Below are 18,971 nucleotides of genomic sequence, written 5' to 3'. Positions count from 1 at the left end.
AGTAACACCATGGTGGAAACCCCACTCAAATCTAAATCCCCAGATGCCCGCCAAGGGCCAACCTTACAAGCAGGCCTGAGAACAGCAGTCTGTGATAACTCATTTTGTGCAGTGCCCTATTTCAATGAGCTGTACAATACAGGACCACACTATAGGAGAAAGGTCTGACTCTTAGCAGGTCACCTAGGTACATCATGAGCCTGAGAAGTATTTCTATCCTGTGTGCTTTCAGACTTCAAATGTTGCATTTTTAACATCAACAAGTATTATTTTAAATTACATAATAGAAGAATTAAGATGACCTTTAGTAGTCTACTCGTACAATAAAAACAACTGAGTTCTAGTTCTGTTTGGTTTTCTGAGCATTTTTTTACTTAAAAAAAAAAATGCCACAGAAAATTCTGAACAAATAGTATTCCTATATTGAAACTCCTCTGAGACACCATTTAACCTACCAAATTGGCAAACAATCCAGACCCTGGACAGTTCTTCTCATACATTCCTAGCAATGGTGAGAATAAGAAAACCCTCCTCTGGGAGGCAATTTGACAATATCTATCAAAATTATACACACATTTTATGACCTGCAATTCCACTTTGCAAGTGTATACAAATATCATTGCATACATGCAGAATAACTTATGTACATTATTTACTGTAGCATTGTTTAAGAGCAAACTGACCACAATCCAAATGTTTATCAATAGGTCACTATTTAAACTATGGTACATCCATACAATGGACTACACTGTAACTGTTGAGAAAAAAAAAAAAGAAAGAGGAAGCTCTCTTAGTACCGATGTGTTAAACCCTCCTACGTACACTAGGAGAAAAACACATATTGCAGAGAGGTATACTTTGTTATCTTACTTTATGAAGGGGGCAAATATGAATTCATGTTCACATTTGCTTGTCTGTGCATAGAGAAACTAGAAGGATGCATTAGACACTGACAATGGAGGCTGGAAGGGGATGGTAGAGGCAGAATATGGGCAGAATCTACAAACCTGAAAAAAATGTTTTAAAATGGTATACTTGAAAAGTAATTCCTCTTTCATTTCCGAGCCCAAGTTACATCCACCTGGCATCTTTTTGTTTGTTGTTTTACTAAGCTTCTATATTTTCACAGAGATTAAACTAGAGCATAGTTTTATATTCCACAACAGATGCCAATAACCTTTTCATCTTGTGTCTGGCTGTCATCTTCATGTGTGTGTGTGTGTGTGTGTGTGTGTGTGTGTGTGTGTGTGTATATATATATATATATGTTTTTGTTGAATTTTTAGAGAGAAACATAGAAACCATCAATGTGACAAACATCGATCAGCTGCCTCCTGCACGCCCCCTGCTGGCGATCGAGCCCCCAACCTGGGCATGTGCTCTGACTGGGAATCAAACCGAGACCTCTCAGTTCATGGGACTACGCTCCATCCACTGAGCACACGGGCAGGGCTCCCGCTGCATCTTCAAGGGGGCTTTCCCTAGACACCTGAGAGCGAGTCAAGTTCTCTGCATCTGCCTTCTCCCACGTGTTTGCTGAGGACATCTGGGAGCTTTTTAAAAGCTCCATGAAAGCAAGGATTTTATTTTGTTCACTGCCTTGTTCTGAAGATTGAAAAATGTGCCCGACACACAGAAATTGTTCCGTAAGTATTTGTTGAATAAATGAATTCTTTTCTTTACCCAGCTTCAATGGAACAGACACTACCAGACAAAGAGAGAGATGTCACTGGGGTCAAACATGTAGAAATAGCTGTCATTCCTAGTACAGGCCCAATACAGGCATTCAACTCCCAGCGACATTCCTAGAATTAGTTTGAATATGATAGAAGACAAATAAACCCATAGAATGCAGTGCTGAAAGTGACTCGTAAATATTCATAAAAATTTCTTTTTAATTAATTTGAGATTACGTGGCCCTGGGGTCCATATTAGGGCTGAAGTCTTTTTAGGCAAACACCACACTAACTAGTAATGATGGAAAAGAATGGCTATCCTAAGACTCCAAAGAGCCCCAGTCGTAAGGTGCTCTTATATGTAGAGAAGAAAGAGAAAACATTTTGTATTAAAAATGCATCCGCTATTTTTATTTTCAAAAATAAATGGCCATTGAAATTAAATTTAAGTTAGTATAGACAGTGAACTGACTTTCAGTTGCAAAAGAGAAAACCTCCTTCCTCCTCATTGAGCACAGAATGGGTGTAATAACCACACTGCTTTAACCTTGGTTTAGATAACTATAATGCAGAATAACCTGACTAGCAGTAATTGCAGTAACATTGCTGAGCAGGTGCAGAGCTGACTGATGTTTCTCTGAAGATTTTTAGTGCACAAACGTTTCTCAGTGTGCAGTTGAGGCAGGCCCTGCATGCTGTCTCCCGGCAGTAATGGGAAGAGGCTAGGATGTTTTGGTGTTACCTCCATTTCTCCTGCTGGCATTTAAGACAACAACCCAATGAGTGAGGAAGCATCCGCTCACCTGAAACAGCCTGAAATCTAACCCTCTCCTGAGAATAAAGTAGAAATTCTCATTGTCAAGGCATTTATGAAATAAATGTCTTAACTGGAAAACAGAAGCCAGCAGAGAAGTTGCAGGACAACTGGGAGGCAGCCAACCTTCCGCTGATGCAAATTACACTTACGATGCAGCGCCCGGAAGCACCAAACCTACCATTTGCAGATGGTGCACAGCAAGTCCCACCTGGTCCTCAAAGCAGCCGCCGCTTCCAGTCTCGAAGCAGATCCTTTCTGAGAAGAGTGGTGTGGGCCAGAGGATGATAGGTCTACACGGCAGAAAAAGTGAGACGGTATAAGAATGATGCTTTATTGTTATGTTTTGCTGGTTTCCTGGGAGTGGAGGTGAAATCAAGAGCTCTCTGATACTGTCCCCAGGAAAACACTGGCTCTAGTAGGTACCAGCATCTCAGGAGGAGAAAAGCAACTCGGCCATTCAGTTCATGGACATTTGTGTAATGCATGACAGACCCTGTTCAGAGGTGGGGCAACATGGGAAGGCAGCTTCCCTTCCCGCATGATATTCACATGCTCACATGGGCACTAACTAGTAGATAAATGAGAAGACTGTGATAAATGTCACCTAGAGAAGTCAGTCAAAATCAGAGCAAGGCTCAAGTGGCTGATTTAGAGCAAGCAGTCAAGGAGTCTCTCCGGGAAAATGCTACTTAGTTAAGAAAATAATAATTGGGGAATGGGGGTTATCCATGGAAAAACAGTACTCCGGACTAAGGGAGGAGCTAGTTCAAAGGCCCCGAGGCAAGAATGAGCCGGGTCAGTTGAAAGAACAGAAAGGCAAGCATTGCTGGAGCACTGTGACCAAGGAGCACACAGGTGCCGAGGGCAGATGCCAGGTAGCCAAGGGCTCTGCAGAGAGGCAAGGGGACCGTGTACACACAGAGCAAACAGGAAACTGCCTGTTGTGCAGTATACAACCTGTCCCCTTCACAGCAAATGGTGGAAGATTCCCTCTGAAATACATACAGCTGCTGTGAACTTTTTTTTTCCTTTTTGTGAAATTAATTTATTTTTGTTACAGATGCTGTGAACTTTCTAATGGATTTTTAAAGTAGACTTTATGTTGTAGAGCCATTCCAGATTCACAACAAAACTGAGCAGAAAGTACAGAGATTGCCCACATTGTCCCTGCCCCACACATGCAGAGCTGCCTCCCTTGTCAACAGCCCCCGAGAGTGGTACATTTGTTAGAATCAAGGAACCTGCACGGACATCACTATTTCCCAGTATCACACCATTCACTGCACATCAGGGCTCAGTCTTGCTGTGCACTTCCTACCGGGCTGGACACATTTCTAATGACACGTACCTATCACTATGGTATCATACAGAGTAGTGTCATTGTCCGAAAACTCCTGTGTGCTCTGTCTATTCATCCCTCTCTCTCCTCTTTTCATGGATTGTAAGTCACTGAGAAATGGCTTGTGGGTAGAAGGAAACATGCTGTCACAGTCCAAAGGCTACAGTTACTAGAACCACAATACGGACATCCTAAGAGTACAGCCTGAGATCCACTACCAAACTGCAGTTACACACACACACACACACACACACACAACTGGTAGTGGATCTATGTATCTTTGAACTGCCTCACAAATTTTGTTCCAATCTATGTTTAACAATCCCAGGACATATCTATCTGCAACCAGAAACTGATTTCCAGTTAAGAAGCCATTTTCACCAAAACTATTCAACTGTTAAAGGAACTCAGGGATGTGTCACTCCTAGGAATAGACCCATGGAAAATGAAAACAGTCGTCCACACAGAAAGTTGTACGGAAATATTCACTGTGGCATTATTCACATCAGCCAGAAAGTGGGGACAGCCCAGTGTGCATCAGCTGATGAAATGATAAACAAAATGGGAGAATCTATAAATAAAAATATTTGCCAATAAAAAGGAGTGAAGTCGCGGCGCATGCTTCAATGTTAATGAACCCTGGCAACCTTATACTAAATGAAAGAAGCCAGTTTCAAAAGACCACATTTATGTGACATGAGCAGAATGGGCAAATCCATAGAGCTAGAAAGTAGACTGGTGGTTGCCAGGGCCTGGAGGTAGCAGGAAATAGGGAGTGAATGCTAATGGGTTTCTTTTTGGGGGTGATGCATGTGTTCTAAAATCAGATGGTGGTGATGGTCACACAACTCTGTAAATACACTAAAAACCACTGAATTATTCTCTTTCAAAGGGTGAATTTTATAGCATGTGATTATATTTCAATAAAGCTGTTACAAAAATAAAAGACTGAAAGTGCATCTGAAATGCGTTGTGGAGATTAAATTAAACTTCTATTGGTCAAAATGCCATATTCCACCCTGGCCGGTTTGGCTCAGAGGTTAGAGCATCGGCCTGCAGTCCAGAGAGACCCAGGTTCGGTTCCTGCTAAGGGCACGTACCTTGGTTGCAGTTTGTCCCCGGCTCTGGTTGGGTCATGCGGGTGGCAACCACTCAATGTGTCCCTTTCACGTCAATGTTTCTTTCTCTCTCTTTCTCTTTCTTTCTTTCTCTCTTTCTCTCTCTCTCTCTCTCTTTCTCTCCTCCTCCTCCCTCCCTCCCTCCCTCCCTCCCTCCCTCCCTCCTCCTCTCTCTCTCCTTCCCACTCTATCTGAACAAGAAATGGAAAAATGTCCTCGGGTGAGGATTAAAAAAAAAAGCCATATTCCAGTAAGGCCCATAATAAGAGGTAAGCAGCTTAAGTTTTATGTTTCACATACCGTAAAACACTCTCAGAGGGACATGGATAATGCTTTACAAAGACCACCCACCCTTGGAGGATGCTTTTCTCATTTCACTGGGAATGTTACTCCAGCTATTACCCTCTCTCTCGACTTCATTCACAGCCCACTGACCCGACCTGTTTCCAGCCACCATCATGTTTCCATGGTTATAGCAATCCCTCCCTCAGTCCCTTCCCCAAATTTCCACATCAGTCTATCTGATGTTCTACTCTCCTTGAACCCTTCAGAGGTTCCCCATATTTAAGATATCTCTACAGCACCGAGGTTCTGTTAGGAAAAAATTATGTATATTCATATTCCATTGGGCAGTAAAAGAACCAAAGGGGTCTTGTGGTCCTTAATATTAAAGGTACATACACGTGCGGCCTCCGGGGACCCCAAGCTGTGCCTGTCCCTAGCTCCAGTGACTGCTGCAGTGCTCACACCACCAATGATCTCACCGGGCTATGTACCTGCCAACTGGAGCTACTCTATCCTAAGGATCAATTTAATTACCTATTTATGAAGTTGAGTTAAATTAGCTTAGAGCAGCGATTTTCAACCCGTGTGCTGCAAGAATTTTTAAAACGTGCAATAGCTAACTATTTAGTCAGGGGCACTGACCTCTTTTCTCTTAGAATGTCAAATAAAAAAATGACAACGGCCGTCTGGTGTGAATAAATCAAAACTATACCTATATTTTGTCAGATCGGCAAAAAGTATATTTTTTGGTGTGCCACAGAATGTTAGTAATTAGTTTATGTGTGCCACAAGATGAAAACTGTTGAATGTCGCCGGCTTCGAGAAATACCTGATAAAGTAAGAACTGGGTTAACAAAGAGATTTCTCAAGGAGACATGTCGAAGGGCAAGGTTTTCATGCATCTGCACACAGCCACACTTAGAACAAGCCATGAGTGCCAAACGGGGAGAAGCTTCAGGTCAGAGAAGCTCACAAAATGGCAACATTGTGTTTCTTAAGTAGAAAGCACAAGTCAAGTTCAGGAACCAGGCTGTCGCTCTTGGGCCATAATTTAAGTCTGTGGACGGTTATAATTGTTGATAACATGGTATTAATGATACTAATCATGTCATCAGCGCGCAGATTTTATTCAATTACAAAGCTAAGCGTGACTTTCACTTAGTCAAACATAAAACGTGTGCCCCTGTCAAAAAGAATAAAAATGGGGGTGTGCATTCGTGCTTACTAGTCCAAAGACTATCTGCATAGACCCTAATGTGTCATGTTCAGAAAGGACCCATTTTTAAAAGTGTCACCAAAATTCATGATTTATTTTCATCGGAAGCATATTACCATGCATTACTTCAGGAAGGACTCAAGTAAATGATCCAACTTACAGAATATGACCGTCAGAAGAGCAATGCCGAGTCAGAGAGCCAGGCAAATAGAGACCAGGGGCTCTGATCGCAGGATGGAGTGGAAGAGGCTTGGGTATTTCTGTGACTGAAAGCCGTTCACCTGTTTCTGGTGGGGAATCACTGCCGAGGCTGCAAAGCCCAGGAGCTGAGAGCCAGGATTTTGAAACCCAGTGTCACACTCAGCACCTGTGTGACCCCATGCCTCAGTTTCCTCATCTGTAAATAGGGATAACAACAGTACTAACTTCTGAGGGTCCTTGAGAGCACTAATGAAGTTAGTATTTATAAAGAGCTGAGAAACACCACCAGGCAGATAGCATGCATTATCCACACTTGCTCAATGACTAAAACAGAGACGAGACGGGGGTGATAGAGGATATTAGTTAAGTCTTATAAATGAGTCTGGCTCTCAACTCCCTTTTCCAGACTCAGAGAGCGAGTGTGTACATCTCCATCCCTGTGTGTGTCAGGAGGATGCAGGGGGAACAAGTTTTTCTTCTAATTCAGCTCCAGGATGGTCCCTTCAGGTCTGTACAGAGTCAGTGAGCAGTAGCACAGACCAGGTAGACCACCGTGTGACATTCTACAACAGTTTTTCACTGTGTCCCTCAATAAACTCCACAGCCTAACTTTCTAGTGTTTCTCTGGGAAAAAGCCCAGGCAATGGGATACACACAAGCAACTCTGACGACCTGGCTCACTGCAGGGAAACTACTGCTCCAGAAATCCACCCTTTACTTCCACTCCCCCAGCGCTGCTTCTGACAAGAGCTGAGACAGTTAGTTCCAAATATATGGAACAAATTCTCTGCCATCAGGAAGTGACAAAAATACAGCCACATAAAAACCGCAAGTTAACCGGAGAAGTGACTTTCCCCAGAAGTATGCGTTTACATCTAACAGACTTGAGAGTCACCGGTGCAAGAACAGCCATAATCATCTCAGGGGATAACTCAGAAGAATATTCCTATTGTCACAGTCATCTCAGGCTCTACCTGACAGTTAAATGTGGGGCTTCCAATTACGAAAACTATTGTGGTTAAGGCACATTCTATTTTAAGTTGGAAAACAGATAATTTATTTTCTTTTATTTTTTTAAATATGTTTTTATTGATTTTTTTTTTTTTTAGAGAAAGCGGAAGGGAGAGAGAGAGAAACATCGATGTGAGAGAGAATCATTGCTCGCCTGCCTCCTGCAAGCCCCCTACAAGGGATGGAGCCCGCAACCTGGGCATGTGCCCTGATCGGGAATCAAACCAGGATCTCTCAGTCCACTGGACAATGCTCACTCCACTGAGCCACACTGGCTGGTCAATAAACTTTTATTTTTAAAGATTAGTTATTAGAGAGCAAATCTTAGCTGAAAAGGGACCTTTGTTACTTCGATATTCCCGTACGGTATGTGGAAGACATGATGCTGCTGAACTTCTGTGGCTAGTACACATGTCTGTGGATAAGCTGATGTCCCAGCAATTTGTCAGCCTTTTTCATTCCATCAGCCAAAACATGCTGTCCTTAAGGCTAATTTTTGTTTATCCTCACCCAAGGGCACTTTTCTATTTTTTGTTCAGATAGAGTGGGAAGGAGAGAGAGGAAGAGAGAAACATCAACGTGACAGAGACACATCGAGTGGCTGCCACCCACACGACCAACCAGGGCCGGGACAAACTGCAACCGAGGCATGTGCCCTAAGCAGGAACCGAACCCCGGTCTCTCTGGACCACAGGCCGACGCTCTAACCGTTGAGCCAAACCGGCCCGGGCAAGGCTAATTTTTTGAAGATTTTTTTCTTCAGACGAAATCGTGTTTATCTTAAAGTTGTTAATCCACTATAGCAATGTGTTTTCATTTTAATACTTGTGGGGTATTTGCTAAAGCACCAAAAAAAGAAGAAACAGATGTTCCCTTGCAGCTCACAGGCACCTACAGGCAGCATCCCACCGGGAAGAGCCGCAGGGGATGTCATGTATGATTAACCCCTAAGCACCTGGACGAACATCACTTCCTTAGGGAAGCCTCTCTCGATTTCCCCAGACTGGACTGGAGCCCTCTCTGTCAGCTCCATATTGTTCCCTACTTTTTCTTCATTATAACAGTTTCCTGCTTGTAATTATTTAATTAGCTCTTGTTAAAGGTTAACTTTCCTCTCTTCTGTCAGACTGTACAGTCCACGAGGGAAGGGACCACGTCCGTGAGTTTTCCTGCTGTCCTCCTGACAGTTGCCTGTTCACTGACTTCCTCTTTGTAAGACAGCTGGCAGTGTTCCCAAGTCCCAGGTAAGCTCTTGCAAGTAAGAGAAAGTCACTGAAGTGATCTTACAAAGGAGGAAAAGAAGGGGAAACCTTGAATATCATAAAACCTACAAATTCAGCTCTTGCCGGTTTGGCTCAGCAGTTAGTGTTGGCCCTCGGACCAAAGAGTCGCAGGTTCAATTCTGGTCAAGGGCACATACCGTGGTTGTGGTTTGGTCCCCAGCCCAGGTCAGGGTCATGCAGGAGGCAACCAATCGATGTGTCCCTCTCACATTGGTGTTTCTCTTTCTCTCTCTCTCTCTTCCCCCACCCCCTTCCACTCTATCTGAAAATAAATAGAAAAATATCCACGGGTGAGGATTTAAAAAACAAAACAAAAACAACAACAAACCAAAATTTGACACCTTGAAGGTTTTCAGAAGCAGAGTCCTTGGGCATCCTTAAGGCGGATCTGAGTGAGAGTGGGAGGGAGGAAAGGCAGTGGGGAGGAATGACCCACTAATGTAGATGGGTGCTTGGAGGGTAAAATGGTATCATGAGAACTCAAACAGTGTTTTCTAATTATAGACTCTTAAATTTAAAATATCTTAAAAGGTCACTCTGTACTTTCCTCTGCCTAATACAAGCTGCATTAAAAACATCCCAGAAATAGGCTTTTTTTTTTTTTTGAAAGCCCAGAGAGGAAGGCTGAACAACAGGTTAAAAAGCCCTGTGTCTGGCAACCTCTGCTTTCTACAGCTTTTCTGTTGGGTCTTCCCTGAAGAAACAATTGCCACTGTAGTTCTTTCCTTCTTGACATAAAGTTGTTATTGTTACATCTGAACTCCTAAAGCTCCTTGCAGCGGTTCTCAACCTGTGGGTCGTGACCCCTTTGAGGGTCGAACAACCCTTTCACAGGGGTCACCTAAGACCATCGGAAAACACATATTTCCGATGGTGTTGGGAACCGAGACACGGCTTCTCCATCCGTCTCCAGGCGGGTCCGCCCACGTGCAGATACGCCCACACACAACAGGAGAAATTGTATTAAAGGGTCACGGCGTTAGGAAGGTTGAGAACCACTGCCTTAGAGTAAAAGGCATAAGAAAGGACATAAAGTTAACATATTATCATAGCAGTGAAAGGGAAATAATTACTTAATTTAATGAAATGCTTTCAGACCTTCTGTAACAAAGGGAAATAACCCCTTTGTACCTTTACATTGAAAGTGAGAAAGTGTTTAATCTTATTGAAGAAACCAAAATCAAAAAAATAAGACAATGTTTTACATATTAAATTGGCTTTAAAAAAAAAATCCAAAACAAAATCATCAAGCAGCTCTCCAAGGACTATTGTAAAATACATTTCTAATATTTTATAAGCACGCTAACAATGTGAACAAGATGGAGCTCTGAGCCTTTGACATGGTTAATGACAGTAAAAAACTGGAGATGACTAAGTGTCCAACAGTGGTGGGGAATGGATACGGTGGAATACTGAACTACTTCTTTACCATGTTTAGCTGAGAGTGACAGGTTCATCATATAGTCATGTGTACAAAACAATATGTGTATGACCCTATTTATCCTGTTTTTTTTTAAAGCTACATGTATAAGCATAAATATGCTGGAATATAATGCAAAATATTAACAGGTGATAGATATATAGATGAGTTAAAATTTCCTGTTGTTTATCCAGGTTAAAAATTTTCTAAAAAAACAACATGAGTTGTTATTATCACTAAAAAATTAAAGAGAAAAGATGAGTTGTCCTGGCTGGTTTGGCTCAGTGGTTAGAGCATTGGCCTGTGGTCCAGAGAGACCCAGGTTTGGTTCCCACTATGGGCATGTACCTCAGTTGTGGTTTGTCCCCGGCCCTGGTTGGTCGTGTGGGTGGCAGCCACTCAATGTGTCCCTTTCAGGTCGATGTTTCTCTCTTTCTCTCCCTCCCACTCTATCTGAACAAAAAAAATGGAAAAATATCCTTGGGTAAGGATAAAAAAAAAAAATCAATTAAAAAAAGATGAGTTGAAAACTCCCAACATAAATTTCCAAATATCAACTACCATATTAAGATTCTCTAAGAAAAGTTTATTGTGATAAGTAGTCTAATATCATTATGCACTAAGGATAAAAACAGTAAACCTCATTTTTCATTTTGATCACTATGTGTGGGGTGGGTAAATAAAAATACTCCATCCTGAAAATGTAAAAGTTTTCTTTTCAGCAAGATGCCATTTGTTGTGATGTAGCACCAGGTAGCAAAAAGGTTAGCCTCTCCGGGTAAATATAGCATAATTACATAGTTCCTAAAATGTACATATGTACTATGATTATTACTCTTGCTCAAATAAAATTCTCTCGTTGAAAATAAAAATGAAACTAGTGAAATGAAATGAGACATGGATAAATATGAATTAAGATAGAAACAAATTTGGGAGGGGGTTACTATTAGAAATAGGGCTTCCAGAGAGAGTTCACCTCCGGTCAGGGAGAGAGGATATTTGTTGGGAGACAGAGTAATTCCTCAGGATATAAATAAGTATCATAAAACCTCAAGGATCCTATAGTGTGTATACCTGAGTAGGTTAACAGAACGAGCAGACTGACTTATACCCGAGGCATTTAGCTAGAGCTACACATGCCAACGCTCCAGCTCTCACTTAGGAAGTCTCCTTGGCTGCCCAGCCATCCAGATCTCTTGGCTCTCTTATCTGTTTTCTCAATTTCTTATTTTGTATCTCCTAATCTTTTGTTGTCTGAAGATTGATTTCTAAGAGGTTGTTCACTCAAGCCTCCTCACTAGTCATGAGCAGTTTGCTTCTCCTGTGAGAAACTTGTTTTAGAAAATGAAATCTGTGCTTACTTTAACTCTTCTGTAAAGAGTTTATTTGGTTTACCTTGTCCATTATTACCCATATCAGACATCCTCACCCAACGGGTTTCCAGCATTCCTTCTAAACACTCTCAAAACAAATTGCATACTGAAATATTGACATAACCCTCTCTTTCACAAAGCAGCATCTTCCAGTTGAGGTCTTCTTTTAAGTCTTGGAGGAAGGATGATGTTTAGAGAACACCATGAGAATCAAGAAAGTAAACTCTCAGGACTCCAAAGAGCTATTTGGTGTTCAAATAAAGGAACAATTATAGTACCAAGAATAACTGGAAAAAAGGAAAATAAACAAGGAAGTGGAATGAGGGGCACATTAGAAGTTTGTACAACCGAACTTTGAGCAAAACGAAGGAAGATTAAGCAAAGCACCCTGAAAAGATGAACGCACTTTAGGGACAGGGGTCAGAGGTGAGGTCTTACTGGTGGAACCTGAGGCACATTCAGGCTCTGATAGGCTGTCACAAAATGGATGGTGATGTTGACAAAGTAAATAAGTCGGCCACGTGCTTTTACTTTGAGGTTTTAAGTCATGCATGGTCACAGGCTATACCTCCGGATACAGGAAGGAACAATTTAAGGAGTAAGCATTATGAATGCCATTGTGAATAATCATGCCACTCTCTTGTTTTCAGAGTACAATCAACAGACTGTGGAGACCTAAGATACACCAGGATCTCAGCATACGGCACCTTTAAAAGAAGGGTAAACTTTAGCAGCACATGGAAAAAGAACCTTTGAGGTTCTCCCCAAACTCTCTAAAATGTCTAAAGATTGCTGAAGGGAAAAATTAAAGAATAATTCTTATTATGGGCAAAGAATATTTTATTACAATCAGGAAATCTGGTTTTAAACTGGATTCTGACATTGCTAATTGTGATACTTATAAAGTCCCTTTAGCAGATCCAGCAAGCAGAAAATTAGTAAGGACATAGAAAAACTCAACAACACAATCAATCAACTGGATTTAATTGACATCTATAGACTAATTCATCCAAAAACAGCAGAATACACACTCTTCTCAAGCTCATAAGAAAATTCACCAAGATGGAACACATTCCAGGCCATAAAACACACTTAATAAATGGAAAAGAATGGAAATCATGCAATGTCTCCTCTGAGACCACAATGGAATTAAACTAGAAATGAGTTACAAATGGAAAGATAGCTGAAAAATTCTGAAATACTTATATATTACACACTCCTAATTAACACACAGGTCAATGAAGAAATCTCAAGAGAAATTGAAAAATAATTTGAAGTAAATAAAAATGAAAACACAACTAATCAAAATTTAGGGATGTAGCAAAAGCAGTGCTTGAGGGGAATTAATGGCAGTAAATGCATATATTAGAAAAGAAAATCTAAAATCTAGACTCTAAGTGTATACCTTAGGAAACTAAAAAAAAAAAAAAAAAAAAGAGCAAATTATTTCCAAAGTAAGTAGAAGAAAAGAAATTACACAAAATTAGAGCACAAATCAACAAAACTGAAAAGAGAAAATCAACAGAGAAAAATCAAAGAAACCAAATGCTGGTTCTTTGAAAAGATCAATAAAATCAATAGGCCTCTAAGCAAGCTAACTAAGAAAAAAGAGAAAGAACACAAACTACTAATATCAGAAATAAAAGAAGATATCACTACAGATCCCATGGACAATAGAAGGGTAATAAAGAAATACTATGAACAACTCTAGGCCCACAAATTTGAAAATATAGATGAAATGGACCAGTTCCTTCAAAGACACAATCTGCCAAAACTCACACAAGGAAGAAACCATCGGAATAGGTGTACAGCTATTGAAGAACTTGAATCAACAATTAATAAATTTCCAAAACAGAAAGCACCAGGCCCAGATGAGTTCACTGGTGAATTCTAACAAACATTTAAGAAAGAAATAATAACAATTCTCTGCAATCTCTCTTAGAAGACAGAAGCAGGGAGACTACTTTCTAATTCATTCTATGAGGGCAGCATTAGCCTAATACCAAACCCAACAAAAATATTACAAGAAAACTACAGACCAGTATCTCTCATGAACGCAGATGCAAAATTCTCAACAAAATATCAACAAACTGACTCCAACAGTGTTTGGAAAGAATTATACATCATGACTGAGATTTATACCAGATATGAAAGACTGATAAAACATTTGAAAATCAATTATTGTAATCTATCACATCAACAGGCTTAAGGAAGAAAAATCACATGATCATATCAATAGATGCAGAAAAAGCATTTTACAAACTTCAGTGTCCATTCATAGTAAAAAACTCTTAGCTAGAAAGAGGTTGGGGAACTTCCTCAGCTTGATAAAAAAAAAAAATCTAGACCTGTCCTGTTTGCTCAGTGGTTAGAGCGTTGGCCTGTGGTCCAGAGAGACCCAGATTCGGTTTCCGATAAGGGTATGTACTGTGGTTGCAGTTTGTCCCCAGCCCTGGTTGGGTTGTGCAGGAGGCAGCCACTCGATGTGTCCCTTTCACGTCGATGTTTCTCTCTCTTTCTCTCTCTTCCTCTCTCTCCCTCCCACTCTATCTGAATAAAAAATGAAAAAATGTCCTCAGGTGAGGATAAAAAAATAAAAAATCTACAAAAACCTACAGCTATAATGTTGAGCATATATAATGTTGAGAAGCTCATAGCTTTATCACTAAGATCAGGAACAAAGAAACGATGATCCGTCTCTCCACTGTTTTTTAACATGAAACTGAAAATCCAAGCTTATATGATAAGAAAAGGAAATGAAAGGTATACAGATCAGGAAGAAAGAAATAAAGCTGTCTTTGTTCATAGACCACATGATCATCTACAGAGAAAATCTGAAATTAAAAAAAAACAACTCTCAAAACTAATTAGCAAGTATGGCAAGGTTGCAGGACACAAGATTAATACACAAAGTCAATCACTTTCTTATAAACCAGCAATGAACAAGTAGAATTTGAAATTTAAAACACACTATTAACATTAGCATCCTCCCCACCCCCAAATCTAACAAAGTATGTATAAGACCTATATGAAGAAAACTATAAAACACTGATAAAAGATATCACAAAAGGCTCTGGCCGGATGACTCGGTTGGAGAGTCATCCCGCACACCAAAAGGCTGCAGGTTCAATTCCCCATGAAGACACATATCTAAGTTTCGGGTTTGATCCCTGGTCAGGGCACATATGGGAGTCAACCAATCAATGTCTCCACCCCTGCCTCTGTAAAATCAATAAAAACATATTCTGGATTAAAAAATATATATATATCACAAAGAACATGGAGAGATATTCCATGCTCATCAATAGGAAGACTCAATATTGTTAAGATGTCAATTCTTTCCAACTTGAGCTGTACAGTCAATGCAATCCCCATAAAAAATTCCAGCAAATTATTTTGTGAATATTGATAAAATGCTTCTAAAGTTTATATGGGGAGGCAAAAGACCTAGAATAGTCAACTCAATTTTGAAGAAGAACAAAGTCAGGACACTGACTTTAACTGGCTTCAGGACTTACTATAAAGCTACAGTAATCAAGACTGTCTAGTATTTGTAGAAGAATAAACAAACAAGTCAATGAATAAGAGAATAAGAGCCCAGAAATAGACCCTCATAAATATAGTCCACTGAACTTTGACAAAGGAACAATGAAAATACCTTGGAGCAAAGATAAGTCTTCTCAATAAGTGGCGTTGGAGCAACTGGTTATCCGCATGCGAAAAATAAATAGATCAAACAGACCTTACACCCTTCACAAAAATCAACTCAAAATGGATCAGAGGCCTAAATGTAAAATGTAAAACTATAAAACTCCTAGAAGACAACATAAGATAAAACTAATTGACCTTGGGTATGCAGGTGACTTTTTAGATATAACACCAAAAGCATGATCCACGAAAGACATAATTGATAAGCTAGACTATACTAAAATTAAAAATCTATGCTCTGTGAAAAGCAACACTGGAAGAATAAGACAAACAATAGACTGGAAGAAAATATTTGCAAAAGACATCTGATAAAGGACTATGATCCAAAATACACAAAGAACTCTTAAAACACAACAATAGAAAAACAAACATCCAATTAATAAATGGGGCAAAGACCTGAACAGACCTCACCAAAGAAGATATACAGATGGAAAATAAGCATATGAAAACATGCTTCACATCATAGGTTACAGGAAAATGCAAATGAAAACAATGAGATACCAACACCTATTAGAATGGCCAGAATCTGGAACACTGACAACACCAAATGCTGGTAAGGGGCTCTTATTCATTGCTGGTGGAAATATAAAATGATGCAGCCAATGGCATACCAAAACTCTCTATACTTTCTGCTCAATTTTTCTGTAAACCTAAAGACAGCCTGGCAGTTCATTACAAAACTAAACACCTCCACCATATAATCCAGCAATCATGCTACTTGGTATTTAAGCCAAAGGAGTTTAAAACATGTCCACACGAATATCTGCACAGAGATGTTTATAGTAAGTTTATTCATAATTGCAAAAATGTGGAGGCAACCAAGATGTCCTTCAAATGGCAAATTAATAAACAAACCATGTTACATTATACAATAGAATATTATTTAGTAATAAAAAGAAATGAGCTATCTCAAGCCACAAAAAGACATGAGGAAGTCATTTGGTCTATAAATTTAGGTCTGCAGAGTAGTTTAAATACACTGAAATCTTGTTTAGCCTTTACAAATGAGAAATTTTATGGATGACAAAGGGAGGAAAAATGGAGACATCTGTAATAGTGTCAACAACTTTAAAAAGTTAAAAAGATAAAAAAGACATGAGGGAACTCTAAGTGCAAACTTCTAAGTAAAAAAAAAAACACAAAAAAACGAAAAAGGCTACATCTGTATGATTCCAACTATCTGGCATTCTGAAAGAGGCAGAACTACGAGAGACAGTAAAAACATCAGTGGTTGCCAGAGGAAGGAGGGATGACTCGAAGAAGCACAGGAGACTTTTAAGGTGGTGAAACTATTCTCTATGCTACTGAAACGGTGGATGCATATCATACATTTGCCAAAACCCATAGGATGTACGAGTGAACCCTGATATCAACCAACAGGTGTATTTAACAATAATGCATCACTATTGGCTCATCAAGTGTAACAAACGTACCACACTGATGTGAGATGTTAACGACAGGAACCTGCGGGAGGAGGGGACATGGTACACGGGAACTCTGTACTTTCTGCTCAATGTTTCTGTAAACCTAAAACTGCTCCAAAACAATAAGGCCTATTAATTTACAAAAAAAAAGAGTACACCTCAGAATTGCCTATAAACACATTCATATTTAAGATTACAATAATTTTTTCAAAAATAAAAATGAGAAATAGTCCAAATATGCTGATTCAAGCTGCAAAGCCACACTCGAACGTTCATGGCAGAACAGCGCTCAGCTGTGTCTTTTAAGAACAGTGACAATTTGCTCAAGCACAACCATGGATCTAAATTCGCCGTACGAAAAGCACTTAAGGCTTCTAAATGTAGAGGACATTCTAAACCCTGCTTAACGTCAATAAAACAACCGGTCCAGGCAGCGCTCCTGTTTGTGCTGTGACGGGTGTGATCTGTGTCCACCGCTGCCCACAGGTTTCACACCCTCGTACACTCGCTCCAGCAGACATGGAGGCGGAGGGCACCTTACGCCCGAGGGATTACAGGCTCCCTTCAGCGTGCAGCGTAGCATATAGGGAGGGGGCTGAGCACAGATCTTTGCCATTTGCAAAACTGGACCCTGAGGAAACGACACCTAAGACTTGCTTTGCCTCCAAAATGACATCCTTACGACATCCCTTAAGGATATTCTTAGCCTATGGACACAGACAAAGAGGGGTGAAGGCCTGGGGTAGGGCAGGGGCTGGGTGAAGGGGAACCAAGGGGGGGGGGCATCTGTAAAACTGTCAATAAAAAATATGTATATTTAAAAAAAGGCGCTGGCCGATTTGACTCAGCAGTTAGAGCGTCGGCCTGTGGTCCCGAGAGACCCAGGATCGTTCCCGCTAAGGGCATGTACCTCGGTTACAGTTTGTCTCCGCCCCGGTTGGTCGTGCTGGTGGCAGCCACTCCATGTGTCCCTTCCACATTGATGTTTCTCTCTCTCTTCCTCTCTCCCCCTCCCACTCTATCTGAACAAAAAATGGAAAAATGTCCTCGGGTGAGAATAAAAAAAAAAAAAAGAATAGTCTCGTAGCCAAAGACTTACTTTCATGGAGCCCCCTAAGTGACAGTTTCCCAAGCTGTGTGCCTCAAAGAACCCTGCTACCAAGAGCCTTGCTATCAGCTAAGAAGAGAAAGCTACCATGAAATATATCTGCCAATAAGACAGAAATCTGACTACGGAAACAGCGGCCAGGTCCCAAAGGATATCTTCCCGTCGTTTGCAAAATTCCATCTGATTTTAAATGAAAACATCTCAATTTCAAACAGCCTTCTTAAGGCTTCTATGAAGTACACCTACAGTTCATAATTCCACATGGAACCTGGCTGGTCACCCTGAATGCCTTGTATAAAGTTGCCGCACTTTACAGTAACCCAGCGGGCACGGGATCTTCGGGCCTGTTCCTGTGAAAGCAGCCTTAGAACAGATGAAGGGCCCTAAGGGCCCTGGACCTCAGCGCTCCTCCTCCAATTTCCCCTTGTGCTCACACCCTCGGCCTGTTCTGCTTCTCACTGACAACTGTGTCCATGGCAATTCACAGCTGACACTACGCTACTTCCACAACCTCTGTTTTGAGACATAATATTTAGAAACTATTAGTAACACTTGTGGTTTATAAACAGCTATGTTTATTAAATGCTGACTATGTTTAGAGTCCACCCAAACTCTCTTTAGAATCTAATCTAATCTCCTTTAAATGAATAAAAATGTTTTTGAGGACAAGTAATTCCAAAAAAGTATTTTGTCAATATTTCCTTCTTTTTCAGTTTCATGTTGGAAAGGATCAAAGGAGTCTTAGAATTCAAAAACAGCTAATTTGCCCTGGCTGGTTTGGCACAGCGGTTAGAGCATCGGCCCATGGACCAGAGAGTCCCGGGTTCAGTTCCAGCTAAGGGCACGTACCTTGGTTACAGTTTGGCCCCGGCCCCGGTTGGGGTCGTGTGGGTGGCAACCAGTTGATGTGTCTCTCTCACATGGATGTTTCTCTCTCTCTCTTCCTCCCTCCCTCCCGCTCTATCCGAAGATAAATGCAAAAATGTCCTCTG

General features: G+C 40.7%; 1 protein-coding gene across 1 annotated transcript in view; it reads right to left on the bottom strand.

The window, feature by feature from the left end:
* SGMS2 (sphingomyelin synthase 2) overlaps positions 1 to 18,971 on the bottom strand; it is an 87,239-nt gene that overhangs the window by 49,799 nt on the left and 18,469 nt on the right. The window contains exon 2 of the mRNA XM_036274628.1: positions 2,672 to 2,783. The gene's annotated coding sequence lies outside the window, so the exon portion shown is untranslated. The remainder of the gene's footprint in view (positions 1 to 2,671; positions 2,784 to 18,971) is intronic.

The sequence above is a fragment of the Molossus molossus genome, unplaced genomic scaffold, assembly GCF_014108415.1.
Source record: "Molossus molossus isolate mMolMol1 unplaced genomic scaffold, mMolMol1.p scaffold_m16_p_1, whole genome shotgun sequence".
Classification (NCBI taxonomy): domain Eukaryota; kingdom Metazoa; phylum Chordata; class Mammalia; order Chiroptera; family Molossidae; genus Molossus; species Molossus molossus.
The sequence above is the reverse complement of the archived record's forward strand: the minus strand, read 5'-3'. Positions and strand labels throughout refer to the sequence as shown.